This window comes from Schistocerca serialis, chromosome 7 (assembly GCF_023864345.2).
Source record: "Schistocerca serialis cubense isolate TAMUIC-IGC-003099 chromosome 7, iqSchSeri2.2, whole genome shotgun sequence".
Classification (NCBI taxonomy): Eukaryota; Metazoa; Arthropoda; class Insecta; order Orthoptera; family Acrididae; genus Schistocerca; species Schistocerca serialis.
Window position 1 is genome coordinate 336,911,012 of NC_064644.1, and position 14,523 is coordinate 336,925,534.

Genomic DNA, 14,523 nt, shown 5'->3' on the forward strand with positions numbered 1-14,523 from the left:
GTCCTACTTTCGCATGTTGTATTTGCACCTTGTATCTTCTTCAGTGCGGAATCTATCAAGCTGCACTAACATATCTTCCGATGATGAATGCCTGAAACTGTTGGTGCGTCAGTAAGTACGTGATTCCGGCGTTTCCAGTCAGGGTCCCAGCTGAACCAGTGGAGAGTATTTGGACTCCTTATTCGCATGGTAGTCTTCTGGATTTGAGGCGTTTCCTAGGCAGCGAAAGTAAATTCTCCTGAATAGGGATTGATTAATTTTCAGAAACTTGCTAGTAAAGGTTGTAGAGATTCGCCTTTTGACGAAACTAAGCTGGATAGGTGCTCGATAGTAGCGCCAGCAAGTAGATGAGATGTGACTGTACCACTAAAGGTTCTCACAGCAATATTCAAATTAACATCTATTTTCTTCACATAAGCGCTGCAGAGCCAAACTCATCCGTAATATTCTGCTACAGACTACACCATTGCAAGGGATAATCCGCGGAGAAGCTCCCCACGTACGTTTGTTGCTTCCAAAGATGAAGTTAGTCGGCTGCCCTGCTATAGATCCTGTCAAAACGACCATGTGCAATAAACAGCAACGTACTGAAACATCCTTGCAGATTAACATGTTGCTGGACCGAGACTCCAACTTACGACCTTTTACACTACTGACCATTAAAATTGCTACACCACGAAGATGACGTGCTACAGAAGCGAAATTTAACCGACAGGAAGAAGATGTTGTGATATGCAATCGATTAGCTTTTCAGAGCATTCACACAAGGTTGGCGCCGGTGGCGACACCTACAACGTACTGACATGAGGAAAGTTTCCAATCGACTTCTCATACACTAACAGCAGTTGACCGGCGTTGCCTGGTGAAACGTTGTTGTGATGCCTCGTGTAAGGAGGAGAAACGCATACCATCACGTTTCCGTCTTCGATAAAGGTCGGATTGTAGCCTATCTCGATTGCGGTTTATCGTATCGCGACATTGCTGCTCGCGTTGGTCGAGATCCAATGACTGTTAGCAGAATATGGAATAGGTGGGTTCAGGAGGGTAATGCGGAACGCCGTGCTGGATCCCAACGGCCTCGTATCACTAGCAGTCGAGATGACAGGCATCTTATCCGCATGGCTGTAACGGATCGTGCAGCCACGTCTCGATCCCTGAGTCAACAGATGGGGACGTTTGCAACACAACAACCATCTGCACGAACAGCTCGACGACGTTTGCAGCAGCATGGATTATCAGCTCGGAGACCATGGCTGCTGTTATCCTTGACGCTGCATCACAGACAAGAGCGCCTGCGATGGTGTACTCAACGACGAACCTGGGTGCACGAATGGCAAAACGTCATTTTTTCGGATGAATCCAGGTTCTGTTTACAGCATCATGATGGTCGCATCCATGTTTGGCGACATCGCGGTGAACGCACATTGGAAGCGTGTATTCGTCATCGCCATACTGGCGTATCACCCGGCGTGATGGTATGGGGTGCCATTGGTTACACGTCTCGGTCACCTCTTGTTCGCATTGACGGCACTTTGAACAGTGGACGTTACATTTCAGATGTGTTACGACCCGTGGCTCTACCCTTCATTTGATTCCTGCGAAACCCTACATTTCAGCAGGATAATGCACGACCGCTTGTTGCAGGTCCTGTACGGGCCTTTCTGGATACAGATAATGTTCGACTGCTGCCATGGCCAGCACATTATCCAGATATCTCACCAGCTGAAAACGTTTGGTCAATGGTGGCCGTGCAACTGGCTCGTCACAATACGCCAGTCACTACTCTTGATGAACTGTGGTATGGTGTTGAAGCTGCATGGGCAGCTGTACCCGTACACGCCATCCAAGCTCTGTTTGACTCAATGCCCAGGCGTATCAAGGCCGTTATTACGGCCAGAGGTGGTTTTTCTGGGTACTGATTTCTCAGGATCTATGCACCCAAATTGCGTGAAAATGTAATCACATGTCAGTTCTAGTATAATATACTTGTCCAATGAATACCCGTTTATCATCTGCTTTTCGTCTTGGTGTAGCAATTTTAATGGCTAGTTGTGTATTTTTGCGGGGAAGTGATCTACCGACTAAGTTACCTAAGCATAACTTATGACCCGTCCTCACAGCTTTTCTTGTGCCAGTACCGCGTCTCCTGTCTTCCAAACTTCACAGAAGCTCTCCTGCGAACCTTGCAAGACTAACACACCTGGAAGAAAGGGTATTGTACATAACACGGCTTGCTACAGCCTGGGGGATGTTTGCAGGTACTCGTAAAAGTAAGACTGTGAGAAGTGGTCCTCAGTCGTGCTTGGGCAGCTCAGTCGGTAGAGCACTTGCCCGATAAAGGTAATGATCCCGAATTCGAGTCTTGGTCCAGCTCATGCTTTTACTCTGCCAGCAAGTTTCATATCAGAGTACACTCCGTTGTAGTGTGAAAATTTCATTCTGGAAACATACCTCAGACTGGGCTAAATGCTAGTCTTTCAGGGTTCTTAGAAGAGCTTATGTGAAGTTTGGAAGGTAGAAGACGAGGTACTGGCGGAATTAAAGCTGTGAGTACGGGTCATGAGTCGCGCTTGGGTAGCTCAATCGGCAGAGCATTTGTCCACGAAAGGAAAAGGTCCCGAGTTCGAGTCTCTGTCCAGCAAACAGTTTTAATCTGCCAGGAAGTTTCATATCAACTCACACTCCCCTGCAGAGTGAAACTATCATTGTGAAAGCACCATATTGATATGACTCTGCATAAGAGCTGCTGATCAATCCAGTTCTCGACATGTGAACCGACCGCTGTCCAGCGTAGCGCCATGATGCGCTGTCTTTCGACCCGTATCCTTGCATAACGAATGCAGCCTCTGACGAGTTTTTGTGCCTTGACGCAGGCTCACATCCCCGGCTGCCAGCTTCCTTAACCGCTCCAACGCCGGCAGGGTGTTCGCTCCTCTCAAGCAGTTTGCCTTTGTGTCCGTCTGATGGACAAATACCTTGGCCGCTTCACGAAAAATAAAAAATAGAACGGGCGGCACTGCTGTGCGAGCCGGGAAGTGCGGGCCCCGCGAAGAGAAAGAGTTCGAGTTAAAATAACTTCTCGTAGCTGCTGTCGCATCGGCAACTCAGTAACAGGAGAAACCCTGCGTTTAATATTTCTGCTGTTCGGGGTTTTGAGTCCATGAAAATTGATGTGAGGTTTTTGTCGTTATTTTACCTCTCAAATGTTGTATACATTACATAATGTGGCTTGGTTCAAATGGCTCTGAGCACTATGGGACTTAACTTCGGAGGTCATCAGTCCCCTAGAACTTAGAACTACTTAAACCTAACTAACCTAAGGACATCACACACATCCATGCCCGAGGCAGGATTCGAACCTGCGACCGTAGCGGTCGCGCGGTTCCAGACTGTAACGCCTAGAACCGCTCGGTCAGTCTGGCCGGCTAAATAATGTGACCAGTGATGAAACATATAGATTATATAATAAGTGTCAGTGTGATTCGAACCGTTGTCTCTTTCATAACCCTCCTGCTTAGCGCGAACGTTAACCACTTGCCCACAAGGACTTCTTACAGCCAGCAACTTCGTACAGAAACATCAGTTACATAACAGAAGCGTAAAACTTCTCTTGCGATTTTCTTGGAACTGTCAGAGTAGTACACTTACTACTTGCACATTATGTTGTTTTAATGGCCTGCTACAGTTGCACAAAGTTTGAAGCAAATCCGTGATGCCAAGGTCTTGGCCTCCCCATGTGAGTTATGCCACTACGGGAGCGCAGCTTCTCGCTGCCAAGCAAAGTTCTGTGGTTAAGCTTCTTTCAGCTGAGGAAAGAGATATACTTCCAGCGCATGCCGGCTGGAGTGGCCGAGCGGTTCTAGGCGCTACAGTCTGGAACCGCGCGACCGCTACGGTCGCAGGTTCGAATCCTGCCTCGGGCATGGATGTGTGTGATGTCCTTAGGTTAGTTAGGTTTAAGTAGTTCTAAGTCCTAGGGGACTGATGACCTTAGAAGTTAAGTCTCATAGTTCTCAGAGCCATTTGAACCATTTTTTCCAGCGCATCAAGGTAAGACACACAAGTTATGCTTGTTTCACAGAAAAAGAAAGACCCTTAAGGTTTCCGCTGGGATATAGCACAAAAAACATTCAGTTTAGGGGAACGCCTCATTGCAACTGTACCATCTAGTGGTGATTTACTGACTCTGCGCCCCCCCTCCCCCCCCCCCCCCGTCATATGAGCACAGATTTCCACTTAGGTGCCAGAAAATATTCGTCGTCATGCAGTAACATTTCTTTTGCAATGTCGGCACATAAAACGTAGACTGTAGGTTTTAGGACTTGTAGCGACTGCAGGCAATAAGGACGCAGCTGCAAGCATCTCCTTAAAAGTCTCCACAGAGACGTCACTGGAACCGCTAATTCACAAAAGCCTTCCGAACCGATTTCTTGAAGCTAAGCGTGAAAGATTCCCTCAGTACTGTAGCACGTTCTTGTCACTCTTAGTCCTCCCGGACTCTTCCCTATGCAAAGACAGCTATGCAAACAGGACTGCCCGACTTGAGAGAAGGTGAACTTTTTAACCAAGATCGCTTGTAAGATGTTTATCTTCTCTCAAGTAATTATTACAGACCGCTCATTATCGCTCAAGGTGAGTAAACGAACTGTCTGAGCCGCTCTTACATTTCATGTACTATTTATAATAACACGTTGAATGCAGTAAATGCTATAAACCCTTAAAACCCCGACATTTATTTTGAAATATACAGTATTTCGAGTTATCTTAGGTGTCATGAAATATGAATTGTACGCTGCGTTACTGACTGTGTCTTAAGTTGATACTGAAGGAGCATATGTATCTTGTTTACTCTATAAATTAAATATATCTAAGCATGTTTACTTTTCTTACAAGAAATTAAAAGAATGACAATGAAGGCTGTAAAAAAAACATGTTTTCAAAATTTTACAGTTCTACAGCCGCTAGTAGTGCTTTAATGTAAGCCGACAGGTTTTTATTGGCATCTTTGAACAGTATTCATCACACGACAGTTTTAACAAGTCTCTGAACTTCACTGAGGCAAAACCTAGCGGAGCAAGGATGCACCGTTAACATTTTTTCAAGCCAAAAAGTGTTTCTTTTTATGTCCTCTAAACACTGTAAGATTTTGTATACGTAGTTTTTCTGGCAACCTTTATATACAGAATGGAGAAAAACAATCTGATAATGAAGTCAGAGCACGGCAGAGGATGTTAGATGGAGCAAAATGTTCAAAAAAGCCATAGGTTGGCGTTACATCATTGTTGGAGCTATGGCCGCAAAACGACTACCTATCAGTGACAGGGCGCATAAGTTTTTTCGGTAAGCAGACCTGTTTAGGACCATGAAATCATTCATAATGTGAGAGGAATTTCGAGAGGGTGTGGGGATCATTACTTTGGCGATGTCCACTTTGTAGTGATGCTGGCAGCTGGAATTTCGAACATTAACTTAAAGAAATGGGGTATGAGAAAAACAGACGTTTAAAATTTTATTTCTATCTTATTTCCGCCAAGGTCTGACTTCACACATACTGATTTTTTTGTATTTGTCGAATAAAAGTAGATTCTTGCGTTCGGTACATTAGCAAAACTTAAAAACACGTGGCCTTCAGCTTTCATTATTGATAATATTGCTCTTTACCCTACCACATGTCGATTACTTCCTGCGGTATAGATTATTATCTTAACAAATTAATGACATTGTGGTATTTCAAACACAATGATTTGGGAAGAGACGCGGATTTTGGGAAGTGGAACGTCAAAGAAATACTTTTAAACACTTTATTTGACACTCGGGAGCTCGACACAAGTACAGCATTGCTGAAGAGTTACACTATACCACATCGCTTCAGCGCTCATAACTTTTATGAATTTAATTTGATATCTTACATAGTGCCCTAACATTCGACCATACATATTGCATGAGAAACTACTAAAGCTTACATCGAGTTGTGTGTACACAAATGCAGTCACATTGAACTAGGAAACTTCGCAAATGTAAAAACCTTTTCATAATTAAAATGGTATTAAACTAATTTATCTACTTTTTCTAACAAATACAATCTGAAATTAATTTTAAACAAGTGAGCTTAAAACAAAAACATTTATTGTTACTACACTGCAGAATGTTCAAAAAGAACTTTCGTTATTAACAGGCTTACACCCAATGATAATTTTCAGAAACATATACATTCCACCTATAGCCTTATCCTATATGATAAAAAATGAAGCTGACTTCTTTTTGACCAGTCAGGTTTCTGACAGTTCCAGCATCGTCTCTCTCTGGCCTAAACGTTAACGAGGCGTGTTGGTGAATAAGACACAAAGTCGGGAGCAGTTCATCTTAACACCGTTTTTAATTATTGTTAGATCAGACGCACTAATTCTTTGGCGGATAGGTAACATTCGTGAGGAAATACGTGCGTAATACAATTCAGTTATGTTCCCGAAATAAACACTTCGTACAGGTGTCACATAACAACGCCTTTTCAAGATCCCCAAGATTGACATACTGTTTGCTTACGCAACGTAGTCGATCACCAGTTCTAATAACCATCATTGATGGTGGACGCTCTTCAAATCCACGCACCGTAGTGTAGGTCGGTGGCGCTGCCACTAACGGACAAGGCTCCCTTCATAATACTCACCGCCTCGCCTCCAGTCGCAGAGACCACACACTGCTCTCTGTGTGCGCAGAGGGACGGCTAGTCTTGTAGGAAGCACGCTCTCTGTCGAAAGTCACTTTTACTTCCAGGTCTTCACTTCCACTCACTTACCGTCTTTGTCTCACTCTGTGACCCTCCACTCCTCTTACTCGGTCCAGCGATTATATAATTGGCGTATAGTTTAAATCTTTGGTAACAGCTGAATGAGAGCTCGAGCATAACTTACGTAATCGATAATGTGACACGGCTCACATAATTGACTTGATAGTCAACTTTGCCACGTAAATACCACAGAAAATTCAGGTCACGGACAAGAATTTACAGTTTGCCTCGGCTCGATTATTCACCTGAAACCATTATCTTCAGCGAAATTGATTAGACCCTGCCACCCCCCTCCTCCTGCCCATGAACCATGGACCTCGCCGTTGGTTGGAGGCTTGCGTCCCTCAGCGATACAAATAGCCTTACCGTATGTGCAACCACAACAGAGGGTTATCTGTTAAGAGGCCAGACAAACGTGTGGTTCCTGAAGAGGTGCATCAACCTTTTTAGTAGTGGTAGGGGCAACTATCTGGACGACTGACTTATGTGGCCTTCCTTATACCATCAACCACCAGAACGGCCTTGCTGTATTGGTACTGCGAACGGCTGAAAGCAAGGGGAAAATACAGCCGTAATTTTTTCCAAGGGCATGCTGTTCTACTGTAGATGATGATGGCATCCTCTTGGGTTAAATATTCCGAAGGTGAAACAGTTCCCTATTTGGATCTCCGGGCGGGGAATACTCAGGAAGACGTCGTTATCAGGAGAACAGAAAACTGGCGTTCTACAGAGCATGCTATGTCAGATCCCTTAATCGGGAGGTAGGTTAAAAAAATTTTAAAACGGAAACGGATAGGTTAAAGTTAGATACAGTGGAAATTAGTGAAGTTCGGTGGCAGGAGGTACAGGAGTCCTGATCAGGTGAATACAGGGTTATAAATACAAAATCAAACTGGGGCAATGCAGGAGTAGGTTTAATAAGGAATAAAAAAACAGGAACGTGTATAAGCTACTGTGAACAGCGTAACACGTGGTTTAAGAATCATGAAAGAAGATGAGACCTGGAGACACCGGAAGGTTTCGGATTGATTATATAATGGTAAGACAGAGATTTCGGAACCAGTTTTTAAATTGTAAGACATTTCCAGGGGCAGATGTGGACTCTGATCACAATTTATTGGTTATTAACTGCAGATGAAAACTGAAGAAACTGCAAAGAGGCAGGATTTAAAGGAGATGGGACTTGGATAAATTGAAAGAACCAGAGGTTTTAGAGAGGTTCAGAGGAAGCATTAGGGATCGATTGACAAGAACAGAGGATGGAAGTACACTAGAAGAAGAATGGGTAGCATTCAGAGATGAGGAGGAGGAGATTAGTGTTTAACGTCCCGTCGACAACGAGGTCATTAGAGACGGAGCGCAAGCTCGGGTAAGGGAAGGATGAGGAAGTAAATCGGCCGTGCCCTTTCAAAGGAACCATCCCGGCATTTGCCTGAAGTGATTTAGGGAAATCACGGAAAACCTAAATCAGGATGGCCGGAGACGGGATTGAACCGTCGTCCTCCCGAATGCGAGTCCAGTGTGCTAACCACTGCGCCACCTCGCTCGGTAACAGGTTCAGAGATGAAATAGAGAAGGCAGCAAAGGATCAAATAGGTAAAAAGACGAGGGCTAGTAGAAATCCTTAGATAACATATCAGAAATTGAATTTAATCTATGAAAGGAGAAAATATAAAAATTCAATAAATGAAGCAGGGGAAAGGCAATACAAACGCCTCAAAACTGAGATCAACAGAAAGTGCGAAATGGCTAAGCAGGATTGGCTAGAGGACAAGTGTAAGGATGTAGGAGCATATATCACTAGAGGTAAAATAGATGCTGCCTACAGGAAAAGTAAAGAGACCTTTAGAGAAAAGTGAACCACTTGTATGAATATCAAGAGCTCAGATGGGAAACGAGTCCTAAGCAAAGAAGGGAAAGCAGAAAGTTGGCAGAAGTATATAGAGGGTCTATACAAGGGAGATGTACTCGAGGGCAATATTATGGAAATGGAAGAGGGCGTAGACGGAGATGAGAAGCGAGATTGATACTGAGTGAAGAATTTGTCAAAGCACTGAAAAACTTAATTCGAAACAAAGCCCCGAGAGTAGACAACATTCCGTTAGAGCTACTGATAGCCATGGGAGAGCCACCCGTGAGCAAGCTCTTCCATTCGGTGGGTAAGAAGTTTGAGACAGGCGAAATACCCTCAGACTTCAAGAAGAGCAAGCAGTAAAGAAACAAAAGAAAAATTTGAAGTAGGAATTAAAGTTCAGGGAGGAGAAATATAAACTCTGAGGTATGTCGATGACACTGTAATTCTTTCAGAGACAGCAAAGAACTTGGAAGACCAGTTGAAGGGATGTCTTGAAAAGATGATACAAGATGAAAACCAACGAATGTAGTTGTGTTAAATCAGCTGATGAAAATGGCAATATGTTGGATGACTATGATGAAGTTGCAAGAAGATGGAAACAATATTAGGAAAACTGTACAGCGGACCAGAACTGTCTGAAAACATCATAGAAGAAGAAACAGAAATAGATGCACACAACATAGGTGAACCTATATTAAAGGAAGATTTTGAACTAGCTCTGAAAAAATTGAAAAACAACAAATCGCCTGGTATAGACAATATCCCAGCTGAACTTCTGAAATCTGGAGGAGCAAAACTGAATCAGGTGTTGTATAATCTTGTTTTCAACATGTACGAGCAGGGTAAAATTCCTACAGACTTTGAGAAAAACATTATGATCCCCTTTCCAAACAAGGCAAATGCTACAACATGTGAAAATTATATGACGCTCAGCTTAGTTACTCACGCCTCTAAAATAGTAACCTCAATTATCCTAAAACGCATAGAACAAAAAGTCGAAGCTACACTGTCTGAAGAACAGTTTGGATTCCGGAAAGATAAAGGAACCAGAGAAGCAATATTTGCTCTAAAACTAATAATAGAGAAACGACTAGATAAGAATCTGACAACATATATAGCTTTCGTAGATGTAAAGAAAGCCTTTGATAATGTTAAATGGGATAAGATGTTTGAGGTACTCAAAAAAGTGGGAATAGACTGTAAAGATAGAAAAATGATATGGAACCTGTACAAAAACGAGACAGCAGTTATCCGTGGACGGACAAAACAAGAAGATGTGCAGACACGGAAAGGTGTTCGACAAGGTTGCGCACTATCCCCTGTTATCTTTAACCTATTCATTGAAGAGGCGCTGAAAAAAGTAAGGGAAAATTCACAGACAGGTGTAGTAATTCCTGGCCAACGAATAGATGTAATAAGATATGCCGATGATATAGCTGTCCTAGCTGAAAGTGAAGAAGATCTTGTAGTCCTACCGAATAGAATGGATAAAGTTATGAGGGAAGAATGTAATATGAGAATTAATAAAGCAAAAGCAAAGTAACGGCATGCGACAAAAAATATCAAGTGAAAGTTCAAGTTAATGTAGTCAATGAACTGCTTGAACAAGTTGATAAATTTACTTATCTGGGCAGTAATATTACCAAGGATGGAAGGAGCAAGGCATAAGTGAGAAGTAGAATTGCTCAAGTAAAGGCTGCTTTTAACAAGAAGAAAAACAACATCTAAGAGCATCAGCCTTGAAATCAGGAAAAGATTTTTGAAATCATATGTGCGGAGTGTGGCATGCTATCGGTGTGAAACATGGACTCTAGGGACAGAGGAAGACAAGAAGCTAAATTCTTTTGAAATGTGGTGCTATAGACGCATGCTCAGAATAAAATGTATCGAAAAGGTCACAAACGAAGTGGTTCTGGAAAGAGTAGGTGAGAAGAGAGGCTTCTGGTGTTTCATTGTTAAAAGAAGAGTGCAATTTACAGGCCATCTATTAAGACATAAAGGACTCCTGAACACAATCATAGAGGGATATGTCGAGGGAGAAAGACCAAGAGGAAGACCACGGCTGAGGTACATGGATCAAATCGTGAAAGATGTGGGATGTAACATCTATAAAGAAATGAAGAGAAAAGCTGAAAGACGCACAGAATGGAGACAAGCTGCCATTGTAGCTGTTACAAACGAATCCATGGATTGACCACTACAGAAGAAAGAAGATGCTGAGGTAATTAGATTAGGAAATGAGACACTTAAAGTAGCAGATGAGGTTTGCTGTTTGGGAAGCAAAGTAATTGATGATGGTCGAAGCAGGGAGGATATACAATGTTGACTGGCAATGGTATGAAAATCGTTTCTAAGAAGAGAAATTTGTTAACGTCGAGAACAGATCTGAGTGTCAGGAAGTCCTTTCTGAAAGTATATGTATGGAGTGCAGCCATGTATGGGAGAGAATTATGGACGATAAACACTTTAGACAAGCAGAGGATAGAAGCTTGCGAAATGTGGTGCTGCAGAAGAATGCTGGAGATTAGATGAGTAGATTTCGCTAGTAATGAGGAGGTACTGAATTGAAATAGGGAGGAGAGCAATTTATGGGTCAACCTGACTAGAAGAAGGGATCGGTTGCTAGGACACATTCTGAGGCACCAAGGGATAACCAATTTAGTACTGGAGGGGAGCGTGGGGGCTAAAAATCGTAGAGGGAGCCCAAGAAGTTTCGGAAGGATTTAGGTTGTAGTAGTTACTCGGAAATGAAGAGACTTGCACAGGATAGAGTAGCATGGAGAGCTGCATTAAATCAGTCTCTGGACTGAAGACCACAACAACAATTTGATTGGCAACTGCGCTTTTTACCATAACAGGTATAATGAGGGGCAAATTAGTTTAAGTGCGCACACAACTGTGCGCTCGTAGCTAATTAGCTGTTGTTTTATGACCGTGTCTCCACAACGGGGCATTTCCGACCTATGGTAATCAGGAAAATGTTTCTCGATACAAGGCCTCAACCATGCTCTAACCTAATTAGCAAGGTGTTTTTCTGCACCATACGTATGTGGGGCAGAAACGAGAAACATTTATTTTGATCAATCCAAATACTTTTTGTCCTGAAACAAAATAAAAAATGTATGTATAATGAAAATGTTGTTTAGTTACCAGGGAGACATCTACTAGCATGGCTGCCTTTCTTCTATCTTTATTCGTAACGACGTTACAAACAGCAGAAATAAAAGGGAATGTCATGACTGACTGACTCACCATCGCTCAGACCAAACTACTGAGGATAGGAACTTGAAATTTGGAGAGGTTTTTGACCTTTAATGTAGGCATCGTTTAAGAAGTTATTTTTCACAGGGCATGAAACACTTTCGGAAAATACGTCGCTATGAAGGCAATTCTGAAATACGGAAATTTTTATTTGGTTTCTGGGTCAGTAAAAGTAGTACGTGTTTCAGCATTTTGGGAAATTCAACCCGCTGTGATGGGAGTTGGGGGTGAAATAGCGGATGAAGCTTTTATCAAAGAATTTTTGAAGCTAAATCTATGAAAATTTGTATTTAGCTTCTCGCTGGGAAATGAAAAATTGCGAATGGAGATTCAAACTCTAAGGGAGTGAAATAGAGTCTGACTGATTCACTGACTCAACATCTCCCAGGTCAAAACGCTAAGGACGGAAAATTAAAATTTGGAGAAGGTGTTGCACTTATACTGTAGGCTTCGTTTAGTAAGGGGTTGCTCGAAATTACACTCCTAAGGGCTGAAGTAGCGGATGCAAGGCTTTTGTGAATATATGTCTCTATTACGGCAATTTTGAAGTTAGAAATACGAAAATTGGTTTTGGTTTCTCGATCAGAAATTAAAAAAATCTGTGTTTTTGGAAATTCGGGGGTTAAATTTGTATGAAAATACTTCATTATGAAAGCATTTTTAAAGATAAACTCAGGAATATTTTTATTTCACTCCTTGGTTACAAATAAAGAGACGTGTTACGGGATGAAAGTTTCTAAGGAAATATTACTACAAGAATTCAAAAATAAATCAGGAATAATAAAAAACTCTGACTCCAGCTAGCAGAATCACTTTTTGGCCACCTAGCTAGACGTGACAAGAGGAAAGCAGATAGTAATGTAAATAACTGAACATACTATCGACGATGAGGTTATTACGGACAAAGCAGAAGCTCGGACTGGGCTAGGAAAATGGGCTGTCCTTGCGATAAAAAAAACCATTCTGGCGTCTCAAGGGAGTCGGGGAAATCACAGAAAACTTTTATTTGGATGACTGGACAGGGGTTTGAACCACTGTCCTCTGTAATAAGAGTTCATTGTCTTACCATCATGCTACCTCGTTCTGTATTCTTGGTAATGTATGGCAGTATATTGTATCTTCCGCCTTGACTTAGAACACATATATTGTTTCGTTACACATTCGAGCCGTTACAGACTACTTAGCAGAAGATTGGTAGTTTGTGGTGGATAAAAATAGAAACAACTTAACCGTTAGCACTTCACCTGTAGCACAATAAAAGTTTCTTGAAAAACAAAGCAGTTCTTCGCTGGTTCCTCATGGAGAGTTCCTGATTTTATCTTGATTTGCTACCGTTCTTTGAGATGCATCGCTGCCTGTTCGGTTAACCAAGCCGGACCCCATTCGAATCCACCCGGCGCACAATGGGCCTGCTCGCATCACAATCTTGACGTAATAGAGAAACTGGTATAAGTTACTACAAAGCTTAGTTCCTTTTAGATTTTGTGAGTCGACGATTTGGAATCCGATTTCGCAATTACAAAATTCGAAATGGCGGATCTAATTTGGCAGATCAAAAAGTATAAATTTAGCGTATTCGAGTAAAACTTTGGGTATACAGTAATGTGAGTTCCCTGATAACGAATTAGAAGTCGAAATGGCCGTACTGAAATGTTTTATACATATTTTACATTTCTCAATCGAAATGATAGTAACATAGTCGCTCGTGACATTATTGCCTTTCAGAAGGATCGCTGTCGAATTGCCCGCGGGAGTTTGTTCGAAAAGTAGATCTTTTGTCTTAGGTGGGATCTGTTTATCTTTTCAGTTATCACTTTCTGGACTCTCGAGATTAATAGATCTGAAGAGGCCAGAAACAGATACAATACGACATGCACCGTTTTCTCATGGGAGTATTTGCGTGTAAAATCTTCTCGGTAACGCCGGATATCATTATTCCGAGCTTCCTACGCATGTTCAGGCAGCCGACCAATCGGCAATGGAACAGCTTCGATTGCATTAATCCTTTATATTGTGAGTCCGGTGATCTGGCACCCGACTTTCTAGAAATATACATTATTTCATAGTTCTAGATAGATACGTTTAAATTCTAGAATTCCCTGTACAAAGTTTGCAGCATTTCGCGAAAAAAAATTACTCGGGAAAATTTTAATCTTGTAAAAAACTATTTGACAATTTGCGAAAGAATTTAGAATAATTCCCCAACAATTCTACAGAAAACCCTAATGACTATTTTTTGTGCAGGTAATAGCTTATAAGATAATTGCAGTAATAGGGACCCATTATTACCCTGTCACGCGGTAGAAAATATGTCACGCAAATACATTTGAACTCGTTAACTATAGCACTAAGGTAGTAGAACGCAAATACATTTGAACTCGTTAACTATAGCACTAAGGTAGTAGAATAGCCATTTACAAAAGAGGATTCACGCACAGGAAATTTTTTAGCCAACGATTTCGGATAATATCAGCATTAGCTGAGTTTTAAGTCGACATATGTCATTATACCAGTTAAAGATCTCATAAACATACCTTCTGAAGTGCGATACTCTCATTTTATCCCGACATTTAGGCAGAATCGCTGTCATACATTAAACAGGCCACACAAGGAATACCTG

The 14,523-nt window shown here is 42.0% G+C and overlaps 1 protein-coding gene across 1 annotated transcript in view; it reads right to left on the reverse strand.

The window, feature by feature from the left end:
* Nucleotides 1-14,523, reverse strand: part of LOC126412536 (nose resistant to fluoxetine protein 6-like) — a 331,497-nt gene that overhangs the window by 260,264 nt on the left and 56,710 nt on the right. The window lies entirely within an intron of this gene.